This window comes from Mustela lutreola, chromosome 2 (assembly GCF_030435805.1).
Source record: "Mustela lutreola isolate mMusLut2 chromosome 2, mMusLut2.pri, whole genome shotgun sequence".
NCBI classification, from domain to species: Eukaryota; Metazoa; Chordata; class Mammalia; order Carnivora; family Mustelidae; genus Mustela; species Mustela lutreola.
Window position 1 is genome coordinate 180846342 of NC_081291.1, and position 25168 is coordinate 180871509.

Here is a 25168-nt window from a genome sequence, read left to right on the forward strand (position 1 = left end):
CCATTTCTTAATAACTTTATAGATTTCAAGGGTACTTTTTTTTCATTTTTCCCACAGTATCATACACACTGAAATGAATTCTTTCATCATACATACAATGTGATTTTTTAATGAGAATGTTCATATATTTATAAAAGGATTTGACATCAAAAATACAATATCTCATTCAAATTTCTAGTTTTCAGATGAACAAGGTAACTTTACACAGTTGTGACCATGAGAACAAGTGTTTGAGACCAATAGTAAAAGTTTCATGAAATTACTAATTACTGACTGCTTCTAAAACTATTGAGGCAGCTAAACAGGTTTATCTGTGAGCAGGACTTTTTTATTAGTTATAAAATAAAGCCCTTTTGAATTCTTTATAAAATTTAAACCAAAAGACTTATTATCATCTGAATTCATGTAATCTTCAGTATTTGTCTTGGTCTTTTCAAGACCTTCCTTGGAAAACTTAATTATTTATAATTGATTTCAGCATTTGGTGAAAAAAATTCATATTCTTCCTTACACTTTAAGCCAAAATGAATTTAAGTTGATAAAATTTCCAATTAAAAAACAAATTTGTAGAAAAAATAAAATGCATATAAACTTCATGCGAGGAAGGACTTTCTCAGCATGATTACAAAAGGAACATAATCTATGGTTTTGCAGAAATGCCTATCTACATCATAGCTTACTTCACTGCTCATTTCAGTTAGGCAGAGACAGTGAAACATTTAGTCATACTGACTATTCATACAGATCGTGATTCTGCTATTTACCAGCTTGAGACTCTGGATATGTTGCTCCGTTTATCATCTCTAATGTAAGGATAATAAGTATTTACCTCCCAATGTAGTTCTAAGAGGAAAAAGTATATATTCCATGTCTGGCATACTTTAAGTACCTTACCAATGTTACTATTGTTACTAAACACACTAGGATTCATTGAACTTAATCCATAAGGATAAACCTCTGAATTCTATTCTCAGATATAAGATTCTAACTCTGAAGCCATCCTTTGACTAAAACCAAGATTTTGATCAGATCCAGTTTTTCTATATAAAATATTTCATATTCAGTTTACTTCTTTGACACTTTATGTCAAAGTATTTCATCCTTGGGCTTTTAAAGTATCAGTGAATACCAGTTAATAAAGAGTAAGATTATCCAGACGTTTTGCAGCAAATTAACGTTTTGTAGGTTACAACACATTGTCCTTTTTCTCTGTATTTAGATAAATAAGCAATGAGACAGAACAGAGTGTGAATCATGTGGCATTTATTTACACATGATAGGTTATTACTACCATGAGGCTGAAAGCCAAATGGTATCAAAATGAATGAAGTGTGAATTAGGCATAGTATGCCTGGGCTGACATGTCTAAGTGCATTATGAAATGGGCCTCATAAAATCAAATTAACATATGTAGAAATGCTTCAAAATAATAAGGTTAGTTAATGTCAGCAAAACCCATAACTAAGGATTGTGTGACTTGAACAGTGTTAATTAAAGTTCAGAATTCTTGTTGGAAACACAATTGGATTTTTTGTTGTTGTTCATTTTTGTTGGAGTTTATTGCTTATTTGGCTGTTATGTGAGATTTGTTAATATAGATATTAACATAACAACATGTCAAATAGTCAAATTTAACAGAGAACCCATAGTACTGATATATAATGGTGTTAGCCTTCATGGGTTTAATTTTCTATAAGCTCCATTTGAAATTCTAATACTAGCACACGGCTACCAAGTCAACATTATTCCATTGTGCACCAATCCTTCTCCATATGTACTATTGTACATTAGTATTACATGTACTATTATTATAAATGTACTAATGCTGTATGTAAATTTATAAATTTTTCTATCTCTATTCACTTCCAGGATTTAGGGATACCTTCAGCTAGTCTATGTCCTCAATTAGTCTGAAGCTCATAATTATTTCTAAATTATATTATGAATAAATATATATACCAAGAAATTTAGACATCATTTTCTGTTATTGCTTTACAGTTACAAATTATCTAAATATTACTTATACCCAAGTGGATTAGGTCCATCCTTATTATTTCAAAAGCAACGATCACACACACAGGCACATGTACATACACACACACAAAGATTTTCATCTATTTTGTAATATATATGAGTCAGACCACTCACTGCTCAGCAGTTCTACAAGGAGTTCTCAAATATCCTTTACCCTGCCTCTTCTTAAATTAATATTATTGTACATAGAACATTCATCAAAACTAAGAATTTGCTCTTTAGGCAATATTGTTAACTAAAGTTTAGAAGTTATTTGGATTTCAGCAGTTGCTCCACTAATAACTTTTTTCTTTTCCTGAATTCAATATAGTATTCCACATTACATTTAATTCTGTCTTTGTAGTCTCCTCCAGTCTGTGATAGTTCTGCAGACTTGTCTTGTATTACTTTGGGACTTTGAAGATTATTGGTCAGTTATTTTCTCTACTGTAGAAGTTATTTGGATTTCAGCAATTGTTCTCTAGGGGAGATACCCAGAAAGATTATTGGGTCACAGGTAGGTATATTTTTAACTTTATTCGAAATGACCAGACTGTTTTCCAAAGTGACTGTACCATTTTACACTGTCTACAGCTTTATATGAGTCTCATTTGTTCTCCATCTCTCAGTACATGGTATTGTCAGGTTTTTTTTTTCTTCATATTTTAGACATTCTAACAGGTGTGCAGTGGTATCCTATTGTGGGCTTAATTTTTTTTTTAATCATTTTATTGAATATGCTTTCATAAACTTATTTGCTATCTGTGTATCTTTCTTTAATGAAGTGCCTGTCTATATTTTTTGCCTATTTTTAAAAAATGTTTTTGCTTATATATTGTTGAATTTGAAGAATTCCTTGTATTTTCTGTATAGAAATACTTTTTCACAAACAAGATGGGAAAATATTTTATACTAGTGGGTGACTTGCCTGAATTTTCATTCTTTTAACACTGTTTTTCACAGAGCAAAAGTTATTTTTCTAAAATTTTTCATGAAGTATTTAATTAATAAAAAAAAATCATGAAGTACAATAAATAGATTTTTTAATGGCTCAATGTATTTGGTGGAGACATTTTTTTCTTTTAGACTCTATGTGTACTATGTGAAACCAGTTTTGATGTTCATTTTGTATCTTCTAAGTATATTTTTTCTTGCCTTTTTATGTAACTTACAGTATTTGTTGTTGTTTTTGCAAGTTAAAAGCTAGACATCTCTATGGAACTGTAATACTGAGGTCTATGGTTTTGATCCCTGGAAATGGACATGCCTTTGGACTGGGCATGTGAATTAACCCATCTAGAAGGTGTGGTGGGTTTGATTTTGTTGTTGATATGATAACATTCATTTCTCTTCAGGTTTCAGAGTCCTGTAGAAAAAAGCTTGAATTTAAAGCAGTTGGCTTATCACAGCAATGTCTGCTCCTTCTTAGCTTTGGGTCTTTCCTTTGCTCCAAGCCTCAGAGAGGTTCCCTCTGCATGCTCTTGTTCCCCTCCTGTCTATCTCCCAGTAATGTTCTATTTGTTATTCAAAACTCCTTAGCTAGGTGTGGCAATGGTAGTGATGTGTGGAGTCTCAATTGTAGATTAAACCTGTCTTTGTTTTACACCTTATCTTGGTTTCAAGGTATGTGGCCCTCCCTACTCACCTGCACTGGTTGTAGGTCTCAGAATGTAGTTCTGACCATCCCTTTAATAACTTTTTATCCTCCCCTTGTTGTTCCCATCTTTCCAGCTATGATTAGTTTTAAATCAATGCATTAAAGGCAAGAATGCTTATTGCCTCTCATTCCCCACCCTTCATGGTAGAGACTAATTTAGGTCAAGTACTTTGTTGCTCCCACTGGCACAGTTGTTTGTTTTTTTTTTTTTTTAATCCATAAACTTTTCTTACTGCTTTTTCCATTTCTTTCCTGTGAGCACATAGCAAGCAGGGTTCATAGAGAAAGAGTCTGGTCTGTAGCACACTTGGCTTCCATCAGATGTCAACTTTTCTGGTGAAGTCTTCAGCCTTATCATGTGTTACCCTAATAAGCATATGCTTACTTTTCACTTGTCCCTGCAGGGACAGTCTTTTTTGTCCTTGGGCCATTTGATCATTCTATGATGATAGCTCTCTAATAGGTTTGGAAAAAAATTGTGATTTTTCAGGTTGGTCCACATCTGTTGGGAAAGTTAGACATGCCAGTCTATTGCACCTCCTACTGGGCTGCATGAGAATGGGTTCGGTTTGTAATATTTTTGTCCAACAGAAAAGAGCCCTCATAGCTTGTGCTGTGAGGGCAGTGTGGGATATCTTTATCTGTTTCAGACTCAATGTGTTTTTTGTTTTGTTTAAATGTGTATCAGTGGCTACAGGCACCCCTCCAGCTTCCTCTATTTCAGACCTGATCACAAGAAGGGTCAGGATTCTGCCACTGCAGCAGGAGGTAAGGTGCTTGGCTGCAGAAGGGTCCACTGGCCTTGGAGGAATGACACACTGCAAGGGGATGAATGGTATGTACAGTCTTTCCTCTTTCTGTAAGTACACCGCGTACCTCTTGAGCCTAATGTGCTGCCTATTCTCAGCCACCTTATATCAAGACCTGGTTTCTTCCCTGGGTAGCACTTATCTGCCTTTGTATTGTGGCCACGTTCATGTGGTAATCTATTCTGTGGCATAACTCGACTGCCCAATGAAGAGTGAAACATCTTTTGCATTGCAAGCTGGAAGCAGCACTTCTTTCCAGCTTTTTATATCTTGGGTGTAGAATTTTGAATTCCTAGCATGGTACTAATGGTGTCCATTTTAGTTTTCTTTATTATGAAATTGTAATTATTTCTTAAAGTTGTTTACTTAGTACTAATTAATATAGAATTCAGCTTATGGTCTGAAAGGGCACTGAATCTGTACAGGGTTTTTACTTTGTAAGAGAATTGTCATTTTTTATGGTTTTTTCAAAATTAACAAAATTTAAATGCAATACTCTAGAAGCAGTGGCCTGCTCTTTATATTGCATTTAAGCCAAATGCAATACTCTAGAAGCAGTGGCCTGCTTTTTTTATTGCATTTGAGCCAAATGCAATACTCTAGAAGCAGTGGCCACGGGCCTGTGGCGGGCTTCTCACGCCAGGAGAATGGCGCCAGTGTGATCCTCCGAGACACTGCGAGAGCCAGGGAGAACATCCAGAAATCCCTGGCCGGAAGCTCAGGCCCTGGGGCCTCCAGCGGACCCAGCGGGCATCACAGCGAGCTTGCTGTCCGCACTGCCAGCCTAGAAGTGGAGAATCAGAGCCTGCGAGGAGTGGTGCAGGACCTGCAGCAGGCCATCTGCCAGCTAGAGGCCCGGTGTCGGAGGCAGGCCCCTGGCCAGGGGGGCCTCCGCCATTAAAAGATGGCGCCTGGCTAGGTTAGGATTGCCTCGTGAGACTAAGCGGAACGCCCAAAGAGGAAGTAAACAGCATTGGTTGCTAGCGAAGTTGTTCGTTTAGGTGCACAGCCTGATTTGCTCCCTCCTGTACCCTGCTCGCTGATTGGTCATGTAAGCGTATATAAGTGTGTCGACTTGTGGAAATAAGGAGAGAGATGCATCCGAACCAGGGCGACTTGTCGTCCTTGCGGGGCGAGGACGATAAATGGTGCTGAGACCCGGGAACTAAATAAAGGAATCTTGCAAGGTAATCCGCAGGAAAGCGGGGAGTAAAGGTCCGCAGGTAAGCGGGGACATTAGCTATGTTCAAAAATTAGAATTCCGTGGTAAAGCGGGGAGTAAAAATAGAAAAACCTTGCAAGGGAGAAGTCCGCAGGTTAGCGGGGTAAAACCAAGACAAAGGTGGTGGGAAACTTGTACAAGACCGCAACAAGAAGCGGGGCGGCCATAGAGCTGGGATTTTCTTATCGAAACTGCAGGTAAGCGGGGAAGGGACCACGATCAAAGTGGTGGGAATCTTGTACAAGTCCGCAATAAGAAGCGGGGCGGCCTTAGAGCCGGAATTTAGCGGTGAGTCTTTAACGTCTGCGTCTGTTGTCTGTGTGTTCATAATGGGATCTGAAGTATCTAAAGTGCAGTTGGAAGGGTCTTTAGAAGACCTGCTGAAAGCCAATGGAACTCTACTAAAAGCAAAAACTGCTCGGGCCTTTTTGAATACAGTGGAAAAGGCGGCTCCATGGTTCCTAGATGAAGGCTTGCTAAACATACTTCAATGGGACCACTTAGGGGAGGATTTGAAGAAACAGGATGTTTTAACTCTTCGCCTCAAATTTAACATAACAAAAGCACAGGCACAGGACATAGTAGCCTCCTGCAGAAATTGCGTGATCTTACTACCTGCACCGTCCTTGGGGGTTAATCCTAAGGGTTTGTTACCTAATCATATATGGCAAATGGATGTCACACATGTTTCAGAATTTGGAAAGTTAGGATATGTTCATGTCTCTGTAGATACCTGCTCTGGAATAATTTTCGCCTCAGTGCATACGGGGGGGAAAAAATCCAGAGATGTTATCGCCCATTGCCTACAGGCTTTTGCCGCATGGGGAAAGCCACGCCAATTAAAGACAGATAATGGTCCAGCCTACACCTCACAACCCTTTAAAGCCTTCCTACAACAACTTGACATTCACTTGATACATGGAATACCCTATAACCCACAAGGACAGGGTGTTGTGGAGCATGCGCATCTTATAATAAAAAATCTGCTTTATAAACAAAAAGGGGGAATAGGGGACACCTTCAGGTCCCCTAAAGATAAGCTCAACACCATTCTCTTTATTTTGAATTTTTTAACGTTGGACAAAACGGGTAAATCAGCTGCAGACAGACATGCAAGTGATGCTGCTGTTTCCCCTAAGCCTTTAGTACTTTGGAAGGACATCCTCACAGGAAAGTGGAATGGACCAGATCCAGTGTTAGTATGGAGTAGGGGGTCTGTATGTGTTTTTCCACAGGAAAAGGAGGCTCCAATTTGGATCCCAGAGCAGTGCAGCCTTGCCTCCGAACACCAGTCATGATGCTGAAGATGCGGATGATAACTCTGGGGATGCTACACCGCCTGTGGCAGACTCAAGCCAGAGAGCTGTGGGCAGTGGTTAAAGCATGGCCATATCCTTTACCAGTGACTAACTCTTCTCTCATATTCCATCCTCTCCCTTTGATGCATGGCAGGTCTGTAACTTGCTAGGAGCATGTACTGATATCTCAGCAGTGTCCATGTTAAATGGTGGCAAATTCCTCAACTGTTCTTATAAACAAAATGACTCTAGTACCTTTGAGACAACAGTTAATGTGTCTTGTCCCAATAATATTACTTATCAGCCCACTCCATATGCGTCTGGCCACCATTCCTTTTCCTCATAACAAATGCTAGCGAGCTGAATGATATGTTGAATTGCACTAAGAATTGCTGTCTTTCCCAGTGCTGGAATGTTACGGCCTTCAAGCTGGCTGTGATTATGCGTATCCCTACCCATGTTCCTATCCTAGTTTCCATTCCAGAGGACAAGTTACCAGTGGTGCTATCCAGAAAGAAGAGAGATTTTGTTATCACAGCCGCTGTTGTGACAGCATTGGCTATATCTACAGCAGCTGCCACGGCAGCAGCAGTCTCGATTGCTACAACTATACCCACTGCGGAAGCTGTGAACACCCTTGCAGAAGGAACGGCGGCTGCCCTTTAAACACAGACTCAGATCAATGCACATCTGCAAGCAGGAATCCTGATAGTCAACCAGAGAGTGGATTTGGTTCAAGAACAAGTGGACTTATGGGGGGCCCTATTGGGACTGGGATGTATAGTACCCTTCCCAGCAATTTGTGTAACTCCCATAGCCTATACTAATATGAGTGACTTACAGAATGTCTCCCGACAGCTCTCCCAATACTTGCGGGGGAATTAGTCTGCAGAATTCCAAAACTATACTCAGCACCTGCTACTCGGCATAACAAGGATAAATAACACCAGAGTTGAGCTTGCAACCCTCCCAGAGATAATTAAAACATTGCAAGATGTGTTAACCTTTACGAAACAATGGGCTAGCATAATTAGTCTGATGATAATCCTCTTAATGGGCTTGATTCTGCTAGTAAGGAAACTGCAAATTTGGAGGCGACAGCAACCTAGGCAACAGCAAGCCATGGTGCAGGCCTTGTTAGCAATCGAGGCTGGAACATCCCCCCAAGTGTGGCTAAGTATGCTGGATCCGTAGTCAATGACGGGTAAGATTGGTGGGGGAAATATACCAACCTAAGACAGGACGCAGATCATTGATATCTGCCGTCTGATGATGGGTAAGGATATTCCCCGCCACTGAAAACCTAAGACAGGCACGATCCCTGCCATAAAAGAAAAAAGGGGGAGATGTCGGAGGCAGGCCCCTGGCCAGGGCGGCCTCCGCCATTAAAAGATGGTGCCTGGCTAGTTGCCAGGTTAGGATTGCCTCGTGAGACTAAGCGGAACGCCCAAAGAGGAAGTAAACAGCATTGGTTGCTAGCAAAGTTGTTCGTTTAGGTGCACAGCCTGATTCACTCCCTCCTGTACCCTGCTTGCTGATTGGTCATGTAAGCGTATATAAGTGTGTAGACTTGTGGAAATAAGGAGATGCATCCGAACCAGGGCGTCTTGTTGTCCTTGCAGGGCGAGGGCGATAGCACGGTTGAGCGTGCTGGAGAAGAGCTCCCCCACACACGGGCCATAGCCCCACAGACCCAGCACGTGTCTCCCATGTGCCAAGTGGAGCCCCCGGCAGGAAGGCAGCTACTGCCGTGGAGGACGATGAGGACGTCGCCACTGACCTGTTTGGCAGTGATGAGGAAGAAGACAAGAAGGCCACACGGCTGCAAGAGGAAAGGCTGCGGCAGTACGCCGAGAAGAAGGCCAAGAAGCCCGCCCTGGTGGCCAAGTCCTCCGTCCTCCTGGATGTCAAGCCTTGGGACGATGAGACAGACATGGCCCAACTGGAGGCCTGCGTGTGCTCCATCCGGTTAGAAGGGCTGATCGGGCGGGGCTCCAAGTTGGTGCCCGTGGGCTATGACATCCGTAAGCTGCAGATCCAGTGTGTGGTAGAGGACGACAAGGTGGGGACCGACCTGCTGGAGGAGATCACCAAGTTCAAGGAGCATGTGCAGAGCATCGGCATAGCTGCTTTCAACAAGATCTGAGCGCTGGCTCGAGGCCTGGGTGTGTGACGCCCCACAGCCGTTAAAGACTGAGAGTGCACTGTCAAACAAAAACAAAAACAAAACAAACAAACAAAAAACAAAACAAACAAACAAACAAAACTGCTCAGCAGGGAGCCTGCTTCCTCCTTTCTCACTACTTGTGATGTCTCCGTCAAATAAATAAATAAAATCTTTTTTTTTTTTTTAAAGGCATTTTTGGCTCAATTGCATAAATCAGTTTAATTATATGGAAGTGTTTTATTAACATAGTAATGATCATGCATTTCCCAATTCCACTAAATTAAACTGACAGATGTGATTCAGTTTGCAGTCACCCCTTACTTACATTCCTCATGTTGTTCTCTGGATACAGTAAAGCTTAAGAAAAGCTATCTTCGACTTTGCCTTTGACCTCTCTTCCAGAGCTTTATTTTTTTCTTGAGTGTGTGGGACATTTCTTAGCACATAGTAGGCTTCCTAAGAGGTTGAATTAACGGCACTGTTACACACAGACACATTTACCTAAATACAATGTTACAGGTCTAAAAAATGCTGGTTGAGCTAGCTGGAGTCTGACAGAAATGTTTTGAGATTTACATTGAGTGAGGTTCTCCAGGAGACAGAACAGAACATTCACTCAATGTTGACTTAATAAAATAAAAGAGTATAGAAAAAGAAAAAAAAAAGGCCATAATCAAGGAAGATACTAAAGTATGCAGGGGAAAATGGCACTCAGAACTGGATGAGAGAGATACAGAACCAGGTTGTAAAGAGGAAAAGGAGTCATAATTAGGAACCTGGGAAAAATGAGATCTGGAAATAATAGGTATTATGAAGAAAGATTTAGAGTCATCCACACCCATGTTTGCTTTGTTCTATTCTCATTTGGTGTCACTACATGTGACAAATTCAAGACTAATAGTTTATAAATAAACAGCACCAAAAGTGACATACATGCTCTCAAAATAGCCAATCTTTCAATCTACTATGTAACTTCAAGTAAGAATTAAAGTCAGATGAATTAAGATTGAACTCGAAGTAATTATTTGATTATAAATTTTTATATTTTTTTTCTGAATTCAGAATATAAGTTGCTATGCATTCACGTCTTTGTCTAATTTTACTAATGGTTTTAAAATATCTTTGGGGTTTTGGAAACGTTATTTACAAATACTAAATGAGAATCCAACATGAATTGTATTCTAAATTTAAATGACTTATACTTTTAATATGACTGATGCCTTTAATATTCAGCCAAAAGTTGAGTGCTAAATAATCTTTTTCTTATTTTATAAGAAATAATCTATTTCTTATTCTTATAAGCAATTGATTCAAAAATGTCCAGATTTTTGAAACTCATAGTTTCCATAATGATGCAGTATGTTAAATAAGCATTCAGTTCTCAATATTGATTCATAACTATTAGTTAGATATGGAGTCTGTCTCTTCAGTATTGCACATTTCCTAAAATTTATACAGAAATTTGTAGCACAAAAATACCCTCATTTCTTGTCTCTATATTCCAGAAGTGAAGTAGAAAAACAATGATAAAGGTAGTTTAAAAGCTATTGATTGGGGAAGCAAATTTGTGTTAAAAAATAAATGAATGATCTATGCAATTAAACTACTATATAATGAATTGGATTTGATAGCATTTAGAAAGCTATGTACACCAATATGGGTATAATTCACATTTTAATATTGATGGCAAACATTTTTGCAGTAAAATATGTATGAAAAAAGGAAGAGCCTATTAAAGATGTATGTAGAAAGAAAAAGTTGATGACATTTGGAAAATAGCATGTCAACTATGATTTTATTAGAAAGCTTTTCCTTTTAAACTTGAGATTAGAATGAGAAAATCAGATTACAAAAGAGGATTACTTTCTGATATGTTTTAAATTGTTTTGATGGCTTTAAAAAGGAGAGTCTGTGTTAGACATGTAAATTAAATAATTAATGAGAGAACTAAAATAAAACATACAATAAGGGATTGAGAAACCAACATAAATTATAAATCACTCCTCTAAACATTATTAAAAAAATGCTTTTCCAGGGTTAATGGCTATTCAGGTTCAAGTAATATACAAAGAATAATTATATCATTTTTCTGGATATATTATTTAATAAGATGACTTTCTTGTGAGCATTAAAACATAGGCTCATTAAAAGATGGCATGTTCTTTGGGATATAGATGACTATCTCAGTGGTAAAGAATGGGATCCTTCAGGTTTTTTGAATGCCTCCTACCTAAAATAATTTTTACCTCCTTACATGATTTTATGTTTATGTGTATTAATATTACAATAATATTTTAATATATTTACATAGTTGTAAACCCTATCATTCCCAGTGTATAGTATGGATATTTGAAAATAATACTCTTATGTGACTATTTAAAATGTATTTTGTGAAATCTAAATATATTAACCATAATACATTTTAAAAATGCATGAAATGAATAACGTTTTTGATAGCCAAAATTTTATTTCATGATATTTTTTCGTTGAATTCATAGAGTTACACATAATTCTATTCCAATTTCTCCATAGAATTTTATTCTAATCTATTTTATTTTGAAATTCTTTGATTAATCATCCTGCCTTATTCCCTTGCAACAACAACCACCCAAAACTCAAAGAATTATATTTTTCTTTGTTATTTTTAGGATTATTTTGCACACAATTTATCAGAGTAACTTAATTGTAATATACAGTTTGATGAATAATTATGAAATAATTAAATTTACATTGAGTAAATTCTGATTGGAGATGCACTTTATATAACATAGATGAGATTACAATTTTATATTGAAATACATTCAAATCAAAGAGATGGCTATAAAAGGAAATTTCTGTTCTTAGGTGTTTTTCTAAACTTAAAAATGTCATTCAGGTATGTCATTTGAATTCCTTCTGAGTAGTATGTCAAGAAGCAAATAGTGATTGATCATGAAAATTATTTGTAAAAAGCTGTTACATGACAATTTATTTCTTTAATTTTGTTAATAGAAATAAAATAAAATAGTAAAATAAAATAGCAAATTGCCTGATCCACTGATGGATTTGTGACCTAATATTTAGATTCATTTTTCTCAACTTTTTCAATTCTTATTCTGTTAGGTGTCCTGGACTTGGTGTCCTAGACCATCTTTCTTTGTTAGCTTCCTCTTTGTTTTTAACAGTTTTGTTGAGTTATAACTTTCATACCACAAAGCTTACCTATTTAAATCATAGATTTCAGTAACTGTTGCTGTATTTACAGAACTGAGCAACTATCACCATAATCTAATTTTAGAACATTTTTATCACCTAGGCTAATGAGAAAAAAATACTGTGCTCATTACCACAGTGTAGCCTAATAAATTTCAGTTTTGGGGTAAGGAAATGTCTGATTCCGTTCTGATTTGTTCAGAAAGGGAAGAGAAACCGTTTTACATTCAGATCCTTCTCAGACAGGTATGGTTAAGACTAGAATACACATAGAAATTGAATATATGGGGGGTGAAGTCCTGGGTGACTCAGTTAATCATCTGCTCTTATTTTCAGCTCAGGTCATGATCTCGGGGTCCTGGAATTGAGCCCCATTTTGGGCTTCATGCTCAGCACTGAATCTGCTTTTCCCTCTCCCTCTGCTCCAACTACCTGTGAGTGCACATGTTCTCTCACTCTCTATATGTATATGTAGAGAGTATATATATATATACTTTTATATATAGAAAATAAACAAATAAAATATAGTAATAAATATAAATAAATATAATAAATAAATAAATAATAAAATCTTAAAATAATAGAAATTGAAGATATGGAAAAAGATTTCCATAAAACTCTCCATGTCCTGGTACATTCTGGGAAATCTTGTTATATATCTAGAAATGTTATGTCCACAGAAGATACCAAGATATAGTAAGGCATTATTTATTTTTTTGAAACCTATTTATCTATTGGGGAATAAATAATAAAGTCAGCATATAAAATTTCATTGAGAAAATGTATAGGTAGAAACACATAAATTATACTAAACAGTGTTTCTTATGGGGCCTAAAAACTAGTAGTTTGAAATTTTTTGCTGAAATTACTTATAAATAATTCTAGCCAAAGCATGCTTGTCTCTGAGTAGTTGTATAACCTGTAAATGATGAGAACATTTTCTTGCAATATGTTATCAGTGATAGCAAATATTAAAATTCATATATTTCAGTTATTTTTAAGACTATTTCACCCTTCTCTAAGGGTTTATAATACTCTTGCATCTGTACCTGAACATCTTCTGAAGGTATGGCCTAATACCTTGTGACCGTATTTATGTTACATGCTGAGGGCAACTTATTGAGTGTCAGTTAACAATAACAGGGCTACAGTGGGCCTCAAGAATTGTAACTAGACATGTTCATGCATTAGATGGATTAATTAGCTTAGGTTATTCAGTATTTTTCCAAAATGTATGGACTGTTAGCATCTAATTTATTTTTACTACATGACATTTGCACAGTTACCAGAAAAAAAGCAGATACACAGTTCTGACCTTATGTTTACTTTGGAATTGTTTGGTCAATAAAATGATAGTAAAAATGCCTACTTGAACTTTTTCTCTTTTGCTTTCTATTTTTCACTCCAACTAATGCTGTCTTTTTCTTTAATGTTAAGTAGTGTGGTTTACAGAGAGTCTCAAAAGGGATACTCTTCTGTACTGTGGTTTTATAGAAACAGAGCTTAAAGGGATACTCTTTTGTACTCTCCTATAGAATTTCTTTTTTTTCTTTCAAATTTTTATTTAAATTTCAGTTAGTTAACATACACTCAAATATTAGTTTCAGGTGTAGGGTCAGTGATTCATCACTTGGTAAAACACCCAGTGCTCATCACAAAAGGTGCCCTCCTTAATACCCATCACCAATTTAACTCATCCCCCCTACCCATCTGGCCTCCAGCAACCCTCAGTTTGTTCTCTATAGTTAAGAGTCTGTTTTATGGTTTGTCCCTCTTTTTCTCCAATGTTCATCTTTTTTGTTTCTTAAATTCCACATGAGTGCAATCATATGGCATTTATCTTTCTCTGGTTTCATGATGTCCATACAAATAATCACTTTAATAAATTTGGTGACATATTTGATCTATAATCAATATTGAAAAATCCCCTTCTATGTAACTAGTTCAATCTCCTATCGAATGCTGGAATTTAAAAATGCAGTCACTCTCTATTAAAATATATAAAAGGCATAGTGTATCATAAAACACACTAATTTAAATATTAGCACTTCCCAATTTTTGGATAAATATGACTGACAAAAACTTTCCTTGTTTTAACTTAATAACTACATATGAGTAATTTCATTCTCTTGGTCTCATTTCTAGCTCACAGGTGAGTATAGGTAATTTCTTGGAAGCTAAATTAACAATTAAAAAAAAGTAAAAGAAAAAGAAAATCAATCAAACTAAGATTATTGCATGATTCTGAGTCTCTAAGATTATTGAAATCAAATTACATGTTTAATCACAGTCACCATCATAGCCATATAGATGGCATATAATTTTAATGTTTATTCCATTAGAAAGCATTTATTGGGTGCTTGTTTCTGTGCTTAGCCATCTTTTTTTATGAGGTAGCAAATGTAATTGGACCCTTGATATTTTTGTAAAAAAGCTGAGAAAAAGTAGAAGAAAGGAGAGAAGTAACGAAACAGAAGGAAACATATTTTTCTTTTCTTCCCCCACATGACAGCCATGCAAGTTATATACTACCTTAGACTAACCAAATTTTCTCATACAAAATTAAAAATTATAAAACAACTACAAATCCAAATGTATATAATATAGGCTAAGTGAAATTATGGAAAGTGTATAATATTACAAAGAAACAAAGATAAAAATAATAAATTCATTATTTTATAAATGTGAAAGTACTTTAAAGGTATATGTTAAAAATTAGAAATATCATAGCAGAAAGAATACAGGAAATCATTAACAATAAATTAGGGGATTAGGCAAAGAAAAAATGTTCTTTGCCATGATGCCAAAAAGACACAAAACTATGGCAAACTGAAAAATATTGTAAATAAACAAAAATGAAAGTTAAGATGAGAATATAATTTTTGTTTATTGAAGTGGGAGTAAATCGATGTAACATATTATCTTAGTGCTTTGAGGAGCGTCTTGTAATGTTAACACTTCACCAGACTCTCAACATTTCATATATTGTTATGAGCCACCTCAGGACCAGAAAGTTGACTACTGAAATATGATCATATCTCAACTTTGGAAACAGATTAATTATAATTTCATGAGATGTATTTATAAATCAAAATGCAAATATAGCTAAAACAAGAAGCACAGAAAAAGACCATGTTACATAGGTAATAATTGAATGTATAATAATTTATCAGAAATTCAGTAATGTTCTATATTAATAGAAATTTGAAGACTATTTTAGTTCCAAAGCTTCTATCATATAATATATAAATTAGAGTTTAATAAAAATTTTAATTATAAAAATCATATTTTTGTAACTATTAAGGAATATCTCCCAGGATCATGACAAAAGAAGACATTTTAGAAAACATAAATGATGATTTTATGAAATAAATATTAAAAATCAGGAAATTTGGGGCACTTGGGTGGCTCAGTCAATTAAGCACCTTTGACTCAGGTCATGATCTCAGGGTCCTGGGACTGAGCCCCTCATCAGGCTCTGCCTTTGATGGAGAGTCTATTTGTCTCTCTGCCCTTTTCCATTCATTCTCTCTCTCTCTCTCAAATAAATAAAATATTATAAAATATAAATTTTTAAGTTTACAAAAAAGTAACATGAAAGTGAAAATAATAGATTGGCAAAAATGCATCCACATTATATAGCAGTTAATAAATGATATAAACGTGTGACTACATAGAGATTCTAATAGATGAGTGAATAAATACTGTCTTTTGTCAATAAACCGTCTAAGGACAAAGACACTATTTTATTCATGATTGTATGCTTGCATCTTGAGAACATGACAATAGGCAAGCACTCATGACATAATTGCTGAATACATGGTTGGATGGATCATTCCACGGATAGGTACTGAGACTTAGTTTCATCCCAGTCTCTCTGAACAAATTGGATGAGGAAAAGTGAAATTTCTGGATATTTCAAGGTCAGGCCAAAATCATGGTGATTTGTTCCACTTATGTGGCTGTCTATTATTTGGAAAATGACTTGAACATGATTTTCAAACTTGACTATAACCAACCAGTAGGGAATCTATGGGTATAAAGAATAAATAACAAATATTTCATAAACAAAATAGACTTAACATAAAGATACCCCCGATATTTCGTGTTCTGTTTTACTTCATTTCAACAAAATTGATTGCAAGTTACCAAAAATATTCAGACTTGGTAATGAGACACAACTCCAATTTAGAGCAATCCCCAGATTTTGCAGTTGAGATCAGGAGAAGTACATAATTTATCATAGTTTATTCATCTCAGTAATGTGTCATAACTTAAGTTTTTGATGCTTACCAAAGAGCGGTTCTGTCACTATATTCAAAGTCAATATTTATACGCAGTCTTCAAATAAGCAAATAAAGCTATAACTAAACAGGAATTACATCTGTTGCAAACCATTAAACATGCATACTTCATAGGTAATGCTAAAAGTGTTTAATTGATTTTGTTTATTAAACATAGTATGTTATGACTAAAGGAGATCATTAAAAAATTCCTTCATATTCATATTTTGAGCAAGGCTGATAAACATTGTTTTTAGAAAAGAAATTTACTTTTCTTTTTCCTTGTCTTTCTCTCTCAGCAACATTTATTCATCATCTCACCTTATGCATCCATCCATACAATCATACAAGGCTATATCAAAAATGCCAAACAATTACTTAAATTTGCAAAATTTTAAAAAATGTTTTATTTATTTATTTGACAGAGAGAGATCACAGGTAGGCAGAGAAAGAGGGGGAAGCAAGCTCCCTGCTGAGCAGAGATGTGGGGCTTGATCCCAGGACCCCAAGATCATGACCCAAGCTGAAGGCAGAGGCTTAACCCACTGAGCCACCCAGGCACCCCTAAATTTGCAAATTTTGAATGCCTATTAGAAACTCCTGATGAATCCAGAACTCTGTATTTCTCATATATGCTGATTTATGTGTAGTTCCTCAATGTGAGAAACTGAATTTGGATTAACAACTTCATTTAATAAAACATAACATTTTAAAAAAAGTTTATTCATGTAACTCATCCACTTAATTAAACTCATCTTTGGAGACTAAATTAAGTCAGTAGGCACTTCCTTAGTAGTTAATAAATTATCACCTCTTAAAAAATTTAGATATTTGATATATAGTTATAAAGTATAATAAACCTACATTATATATATAATAAACTTATATTAATATATCTAAGTGTAATAAAGCATCATAATAGCATTTGTTGAAGAATGAAGTTTGTTGAATCTCTTTGCTTAAAAACTAAAAATATTAGAGATTCGATCAGAACTTCAGTTTTATTATTATAGGACTATAAATAGACTATCAAGATATATTGTTTCACTGTTCAGAGGATTCACTTACTGTCAATATTAATTAAGTTTTAAATTCCCAAACAATCTAAAACTTAACTGCAGCTTGGTTACAAAATTTTTAAAGTAGGGAATGAGATGGTTTTGCTACTTGCATTAGTAAAATGAAAGAAAATCTAATTAAAAGAAAATGAAGAATGGAAGCCAATTATACTATTATGTAACATACATTATTGTACAACTATGTAAATTGTGTCCATTATTTTACTGTGTTATAACCAGTATTACATAATATCTGTAATTTAGACATTTAAAGATATTATAAAATCATTTTAATAAAAGCCTAAGATACTTAGTGTGCCTATTTATGAATGTAAAGTCATTAGATAATTTTACAGAAGGAAAAAACAGTAAGATGGTTTCATATAATTTTCTTGTATTTGTATAATTATGCTTTCAGTAAATCTGAGAATTGATGAAGGTAAATTCTTATTATTTGATGATATTTTCTATCTCCAAGAACCAATGTTCTTTGTGCACTTTGCGTGCAAAAATTTCCCGAGTCTAGTGTGTGATTGTGACAGATTCTGCCCTGCAAGATCATCTGTCTAATAAGATAGCAAACTGCAAAGAATTGAGAAATTGATTTTGCCAAGTTTTAACTTAATGAAAAACAACCTGGTTTCAATCACACTGGAAGGTGAGATATAGAGTTGCTTATTAAGGCTTAGGTACATTGGAAGTCAAGTAACTTTCTGTCTTTAGAGATAAGATGTAGCTGAAGAGAATGGTTTAAAAAAACAAAACAAAACAAAACATATTGGCAGAAAAGATATCGTTATGCCAAAAGTGTGTTTTATTTTATTTATTTTTAAAATATTTTATTTATTTCTTTGACAGACAGATCACAAGTAGGCAGAAAGGCAGGCAGAGAGAGAAGGGCAAGCAGGCTTCCCGCCAAGCAGAGAGCCCGATGCAGGGCTCGATCCTAAGACGGGGGATCATGACCTGAGCCGAAGGCAGAGGCTTTAACCCACTGAGCCACCCAGGCGCCCCTAAATGTGTGTTTTAATAAGGAAATGTGTGATCTCCACTAAGGAAATCACATAGGAAGTCTCCTATTATGTTTATTTTCTAGGTCAGCAAACCAAATGACAGTAAGTTTATTTGCATCTTTCTTTGATACAGGAGAAATTTCTGGATATCAAAATTTTTTTCCTTTCTAAATATTCCACCCTTCTGTCTCTCCCTCTCCCTCTCTCTCCCTCTCTGTCTTCTACTCTCACCCTTCCTCTCTCTCTCTCTCTCCACTTAGTGAGGTACAAAGAAACCTTGTTTTATTAGAACCTTGTCAATTAATATGTCTTAATGATAAAAAAGACTCTAGAATTTTGTCTCTACTCTTACCATTGAGTCCAAGTCTGTTCTCCTGAAGAAACATTGTGTTTTTTTTTTTTTTTTATGATTCTAAAAAGTTTAACACAGCTTTACTAACTTGATCTACATAAATAAATGGATAGTAGTAGGTAGTTACATAGATAGAGAAATCCATGCTTTTTAAAGGTTCACTGATACAAATTTTGAGGCAAGTTCTTTATTGCTTGGTGAAAACTTAGTACCCTTGCCTTTGGGTTTCTGCAGACCCTTAATGGAAAAGCAACAACCTAATGAGCAAAGGACTGCATGCTAAGTTACATAACTTGAGACCATATTGCTGTTAAGAGCAGAAATAGAATTTATCCTTCTTTCAAATCTTTTCTACTCAGAATAATTACATTATATTCCTAGTTCAAATTAGTTAAATTTTTGAAAGATTTGTGTCATCTTGTAAAAAAGAGATTGGAAGGCAGTTATTGGTATAATTTTAGTATTGCATGTCCAGAGCTTTTGAAAGCCAGGAATTTGTTGATAATTACAGGTATGGTAATATTATTTAAAAAGAGAACATATTAGTGCTTTATTGATATACATATTGGGTTTTTGTTTTGTTTTATTTTGACTTTTTAAACTTTGAGATTCAATGAAAGGTGAGAAATGTAATCTCTCTGATAGGGATTGTTTAACTCCTTTAGGTATCAAGCCAGAGTTACAGCAATAGCAATATTCACTGATAGATCAGTAATTTACTAATCTTGGGTAAGATACATCTGAAGCATAATATAGACCATAATATAGACAACTGATTTGCTTAACAAAAGAAGTTAGTTAACATATTTATTAACCACACTATTATTGAGTACCCTTCTCTGTTAGAAAGGTGGATAGGAGGTACCAATTTAGAAACAAAATTAAGAAAAAATGCTATTATAAATGATATCAAAGCTTCTAAGGAACTGTGTCCATAAGATCACTAAATTTCTCATTCTAATGAATCTATTACAGTTGCTTAAAGACAAAAATATAGGTTTGTGTAGTTTGCTGTTTTCTTCAATATATCCCTCAACATCAAAATCAATGAAGAAAAGAAAGATTGGTTATTGTGTTTTGAGATACATAGTCTAATGTACTCAAGCAATTATTTTAAAATTAATTATTCCTTCCTTATTTTTTCCCTAAAAATGTGCAAAGACACAAAGGTCCTGAGATCAGAATATAACCAACAGTGTTTTTAAGATTGGAGAAGGATTTCAAGAATTTTGAAATCATAAATTATGATTTTACTGTATAAATTACATTTTTTCTCTTGTTCAATCTTTGCTGAAAGAGTGAGATCTATACAGACACATATTTGCCTTGAAAAGAAGATTAACACCCTTGTTAATCTCAACCTTAAATGTTGAAACACTAGGACATTTTGTGCAGAATGCAGAATGAAGTTTATTTCCATATACCTTATATTTTATATAAATGTGTCATTGATTTGAAAGATTGTTGCTCTGCAGAGGTATTTGTTTATTTGATTATTTTAATTTAAGCTTAGCTACTTGCATTGAATCATGCAAATTGACTACATTTCTACACATGACACTTTGAATTGCATACTTGGTAAGGTAAGTAGATATGTTCTTGAGAAATAAATGTTACAAAATTACAACTGAACTTCAGATATTATAAGCAGTTTGGGGTTGATTTGAAAAGACTGATTGTTATGTAAATTATTAATAATAATGAATGAGAGTTCTAGATAGGTTTGTAATTAAACTCTAAGAAAATCATGTTCTTTGCTATAATCTCAGATATCAGAACCAGTACAAGAGGATTCTGTGACTTCTTGATAAACTTAAAGTTATCCTTTAGAACTTTTTTTCTGTAAAGAATTTTTATATCAGTATTATCAATATGAATACAGAAATGAATTGATTGCCAACTTTATTATAAAGTTTTAACATTCATTCCTTACTGCTGATATAAATAATATGTTCCTCTTAATATCTTCATTTTTATTGCTGATTGCTTTATAAACCAAGAAACCAAATTTATAAGAAATTAAGCTAATATTAATAAAATATACCACAATGTCTCTTTATGCTTTAGTCATTAATATAAATAAAAAATATTTTAGACTTTAAATTTACTTTTAAAATTAGGATTCTGTTCTTTGCAGATGCTGAAAATACTTCTTTAATTAAAATATTTAAGCTTCATTTTTTTAGCAAACTTGTGTCTGTGTATCTTATGTGAGATAAAATATTTACTGATTTCTCTATGAGCGCACATTTTATTCAAAGTGGAATCAGTGAAAAATGAAATTCTGCCTTGTGTCTAATTGAGTAACCTAATATAATTTAAAATAAAATATAAAATAAGATATAAATAAAATATAAAATAGATGAAATATAATAAGAATAAAAGTAGAATGTACATTATACGAACCAATAAAATGTGTAATAGTTAATTAGAAACATTTTAGAATTAATTGAAATAGAAATGTTTATATAATTTATATATGTATGTGTATTCCTTTGATACCATGAATCATTCAAAATTAATCAGGTTTAAATATTTTTAATGCATATACAATTCTGGATAAAATTAATATCTCTTTTAAGATCTGTATTCTAAGAATTAAAAAGAATGAATTTTCCAGACTTTAGTGCCTGCTATCACTGCTATAAAAATATACTAGTCTAACTAGCAACATGCAAATAGTGGGTGATTATACTACTTTCCAATCACTGTTTTCAGGATACAGTGATACAGAGTGGACTATATCTAGATCATTAAAACAGAAACAATAATTTTTTAAAATATAATGACCATAAGTAAGTTGTAGAAATGTAATTCACTTTTGACCAGTAAACCTCCCAATACAATTAGAAAGACTTGTATTATTTTTTTCCTTTTAAACACAACTAACCAACTCTGTGTGAGTAGGATTATAGAATTTTTTGAGGATGCACTTGTAATTTATATAACCTAGCCTTTGTCTTTGTATGCATATGTATGAGTATAATAATAAATTATTCATCTTTCATCTGATATATAGTTAATAAGTATATATTTTTATGTTATTTAATGTGTTTCTAAGCCATATAATTTGACAGAATTGCATTTTAGCATTATGTCATAACTTATTTTAGAAATGTATTCTTTGGCACAATTAAGTTCTTATTTTTCATGATCGTTTAAAAAAAAGTCATGAAAATGCAGAAATATTTTGGTACAACCATGATTTTTTCTTAATAGAATTCTGGAACAACAAAAAAGAACAGGATTTTGGGGTGTGCCTGGATGGCTTAGTCAGTGAAGTGTCCGACTCTTAGTTTTAGCTCAGATCATGGTCTCAGGGTCATTAGATCCAGTCCCTTGTCAACCTCATAATCAGTTTGGAGTCTGCTTGAGAGTCTCTCCTTCAAGAGCTCCTCCCCTAACTTGTACCCTCTCCCTCTCCCTTAGCATGTTTAAAACTCTACCTGAATTGGAGTTGGCCACATGTTATTATCTGAAAAAATAAGCAGTAAATGTTTTGTTAATGTAACAATTAAGACATTACCCAAATCAGAGACCCTAAGTTTTAGAAGGGACCTGGGTTTCTGCAACTGAGGATAAAGTTTAGGAGACTTTACATTACTGAGACCATACATTATACCATCAGATGAAAGTAGCAAATACTTCTGTCATTTAGAGTTTGTAGAACATTGCAAGATTTCAAATATAGAAAAAAAGGACAAATGTGTAAATTTCCTAGATAGTGAGTAACTGGCAAAATAGTAAGTAGTTTTATATAGTGCCTCTTGTTCAATACTGTAAGAGAGGCGTCATTTCCAAAACCTTTCTTCAAACTGCCAAACACAGTAAGTGCTAAACAGAACTGTTGCTGTCAATACTTGGTAATACGGAAGTTTCTTTTTGGTTTTCTCTTGTGTTTGTTTGGTTTGGTTTTATTCTGCTTATTTTCTGAATGGGAATGGCCCTATTTTCCTCTGTTTAGCTGTCATCCACTCTTTTATTTTATAAACTGCTTGTTATTATTTGGTCATTTTTCCAGTAATATGATTTATAAGAACTATTTCTATAATGAAAAGGAACAAAGAACTTTACTATTTGTTTCAAATGTGTCACACACACTGTTGCTTTTTTTTTTTTTTTTTTGTCTTTTGACTTTGGTTATAGTATTTGGTTCGTACAGAAATTTCTATGCAGAAAAATTCAAAATTCTTTTCCCCCATGCTTCTGGGTTTTGCTTAGAAAACACTCCCCCATTCTAAGATAATGAATTGCATCTTATATTTCTTTCAATTATTAATTTTTTTTAAGTAAGTTCCACGCCCTACTCAGTGTGCAGCCCAACATGGGGCCTGAACTCATGACTCTGAGATAGAGACCCTGAGATCAAGACCTGAGGTGAGATCAAGAGTCGGACCCTTAACTGACTGAGCCACCCAGGTGCTCCTACATGTTTTGATTTTTTATAAAATTTAAACATTGTTCCATCTGAAATGCAAAGCTAATTAAGAAGGAGAAGGCTATATGGATTTTATTATTTGGTGTAGGCGATTTGAATGTTTGTACCATACTTCTGGTACCTTTCATTGGTTTGTTTTCGGTATTTTTGTTTGTCCTTATGAAAACATTTATTTGAATTTTATTACCTAAGATGAAACTCTGCTGGAAATATAAAAATTGTTTGCCTGATTCTTAATTCCTAGAGCACTCAACATTGAAGAATTCTAGTGAAATACACCCCAATCCAGGCATTAGGAAACCGGGGTTCTAGTTCTAAATCCAGGTTCTAGTTCTAAACCTGTTATTTACTAATTGCTGCACCACTGGCCAGTTCCTTCTCTCCAATTTAGAGTTCACACAGCTTATTAGAAATAAGCCTCCCCCAAGCTCAGATAGGACAAAACTCTTTAAAACCATCTTGTTTTAGTGTACCTTAAAAAGCATAAGTTGGTAGAAAACTGGCTTCTAGCCTAACTCTATTGTTGGAGTGCAATTTCCCAGGGAAACTGACTTCATCTTGCTACCCCTGATAACAGGAACTCATTTATTTCAAACTCAGGACAAAGCCAGCAACTCAGTCGTTGCATTATTGGTTTTTTGTCTGTTCTCATGAAGGACTTTCTTCTACCTCTGGCTTCTGGCATTCATAATGCATTAAATTGCCAGCTTCTCTTTTACTAATATGTCTATTGTATGCTGAATTTGCCCCAAATTCTGGGCATTACTAAGCAACTCAAGTCATTCTGCTCCTTTCACTTGACCAACCAGAATTTGTTTTGGAAAAAAACTTTATGTTCCTCATTCTCCAAGTTTTCCTCAGATTTATGTGGGTAAGTATATAAGTAGGGGTTGGATTTGGTGATTTTCAAACTTCCTTTTATTCTGGTAGCATATGATTTTATAACTCTGTATTTAAATATCTGTCTCTCTAATCTTTTTTTTTTTCATAAACATTTGCTATAATGCAGTTATGATTTCATTTTTCCCTTAAAGAACATAGCTCATCTTAGATATTCCTCCTGTATATAACCAAAAAGGATGACTTTTTAATCGTAAGACTTGTATTCTTCTAAATTTCATTGTCTTTGTTAGTAATCTTCTTACCCAGTCAATGTTAACAAAATTAAATCTGTAGGAATTCATTGAGTGAAAAAGCTCATTGCTAGTATCCTTGGAAATAACAAGTAATTGAAAGATACCATTTAATTTTAAGGTTATAATATATTTCATAATCCAAAATTAAATTATTCTTATTCTTTATGTATTATTTGCAATTTGCTTCTCTATATTATTCTAGAGCACTGAACATAATCTTTCATACCATTTTATCATTTTGCTGAAGATTGCCTCATTCTATCTTTATTCTTATGACAATCCAGTTAAATATAAACTTCTTGTAGTTCAAAAAAGAAGAAAAAATATTAATTTGAAATTGACCTAGTTATTGCAAGTGTGCTGTTCTTTCATATCAAATTCTTCTGAAACTGCTAATACTTGTTTTGTGATCCATGTTAACCAGAACACAGCATCAGTTCATGGTAGATGTGTAATCATCCCTCAGAACAACCTACTGCTTAAAATATAACCCATGAGAAATTATACTAGCCACCAAGCATGCTTAGATA

The 25168-nt window shown here is 34.3% G+C and overlaps 1 pseudogene; it reads left to right on the plus strand.

Moving 5' to 3' along the window:
- Positions 1 to 5068: 5068 nt before the first annotated feature.
- Positions 5069 to 9151, plus strand: LOC131825653 (elongation factor 1-delta-like; annotated as a pseudogene).
- The last annotated feature ends 16017 nt before the right edge of the window (positions 9152 to 25168 follow it).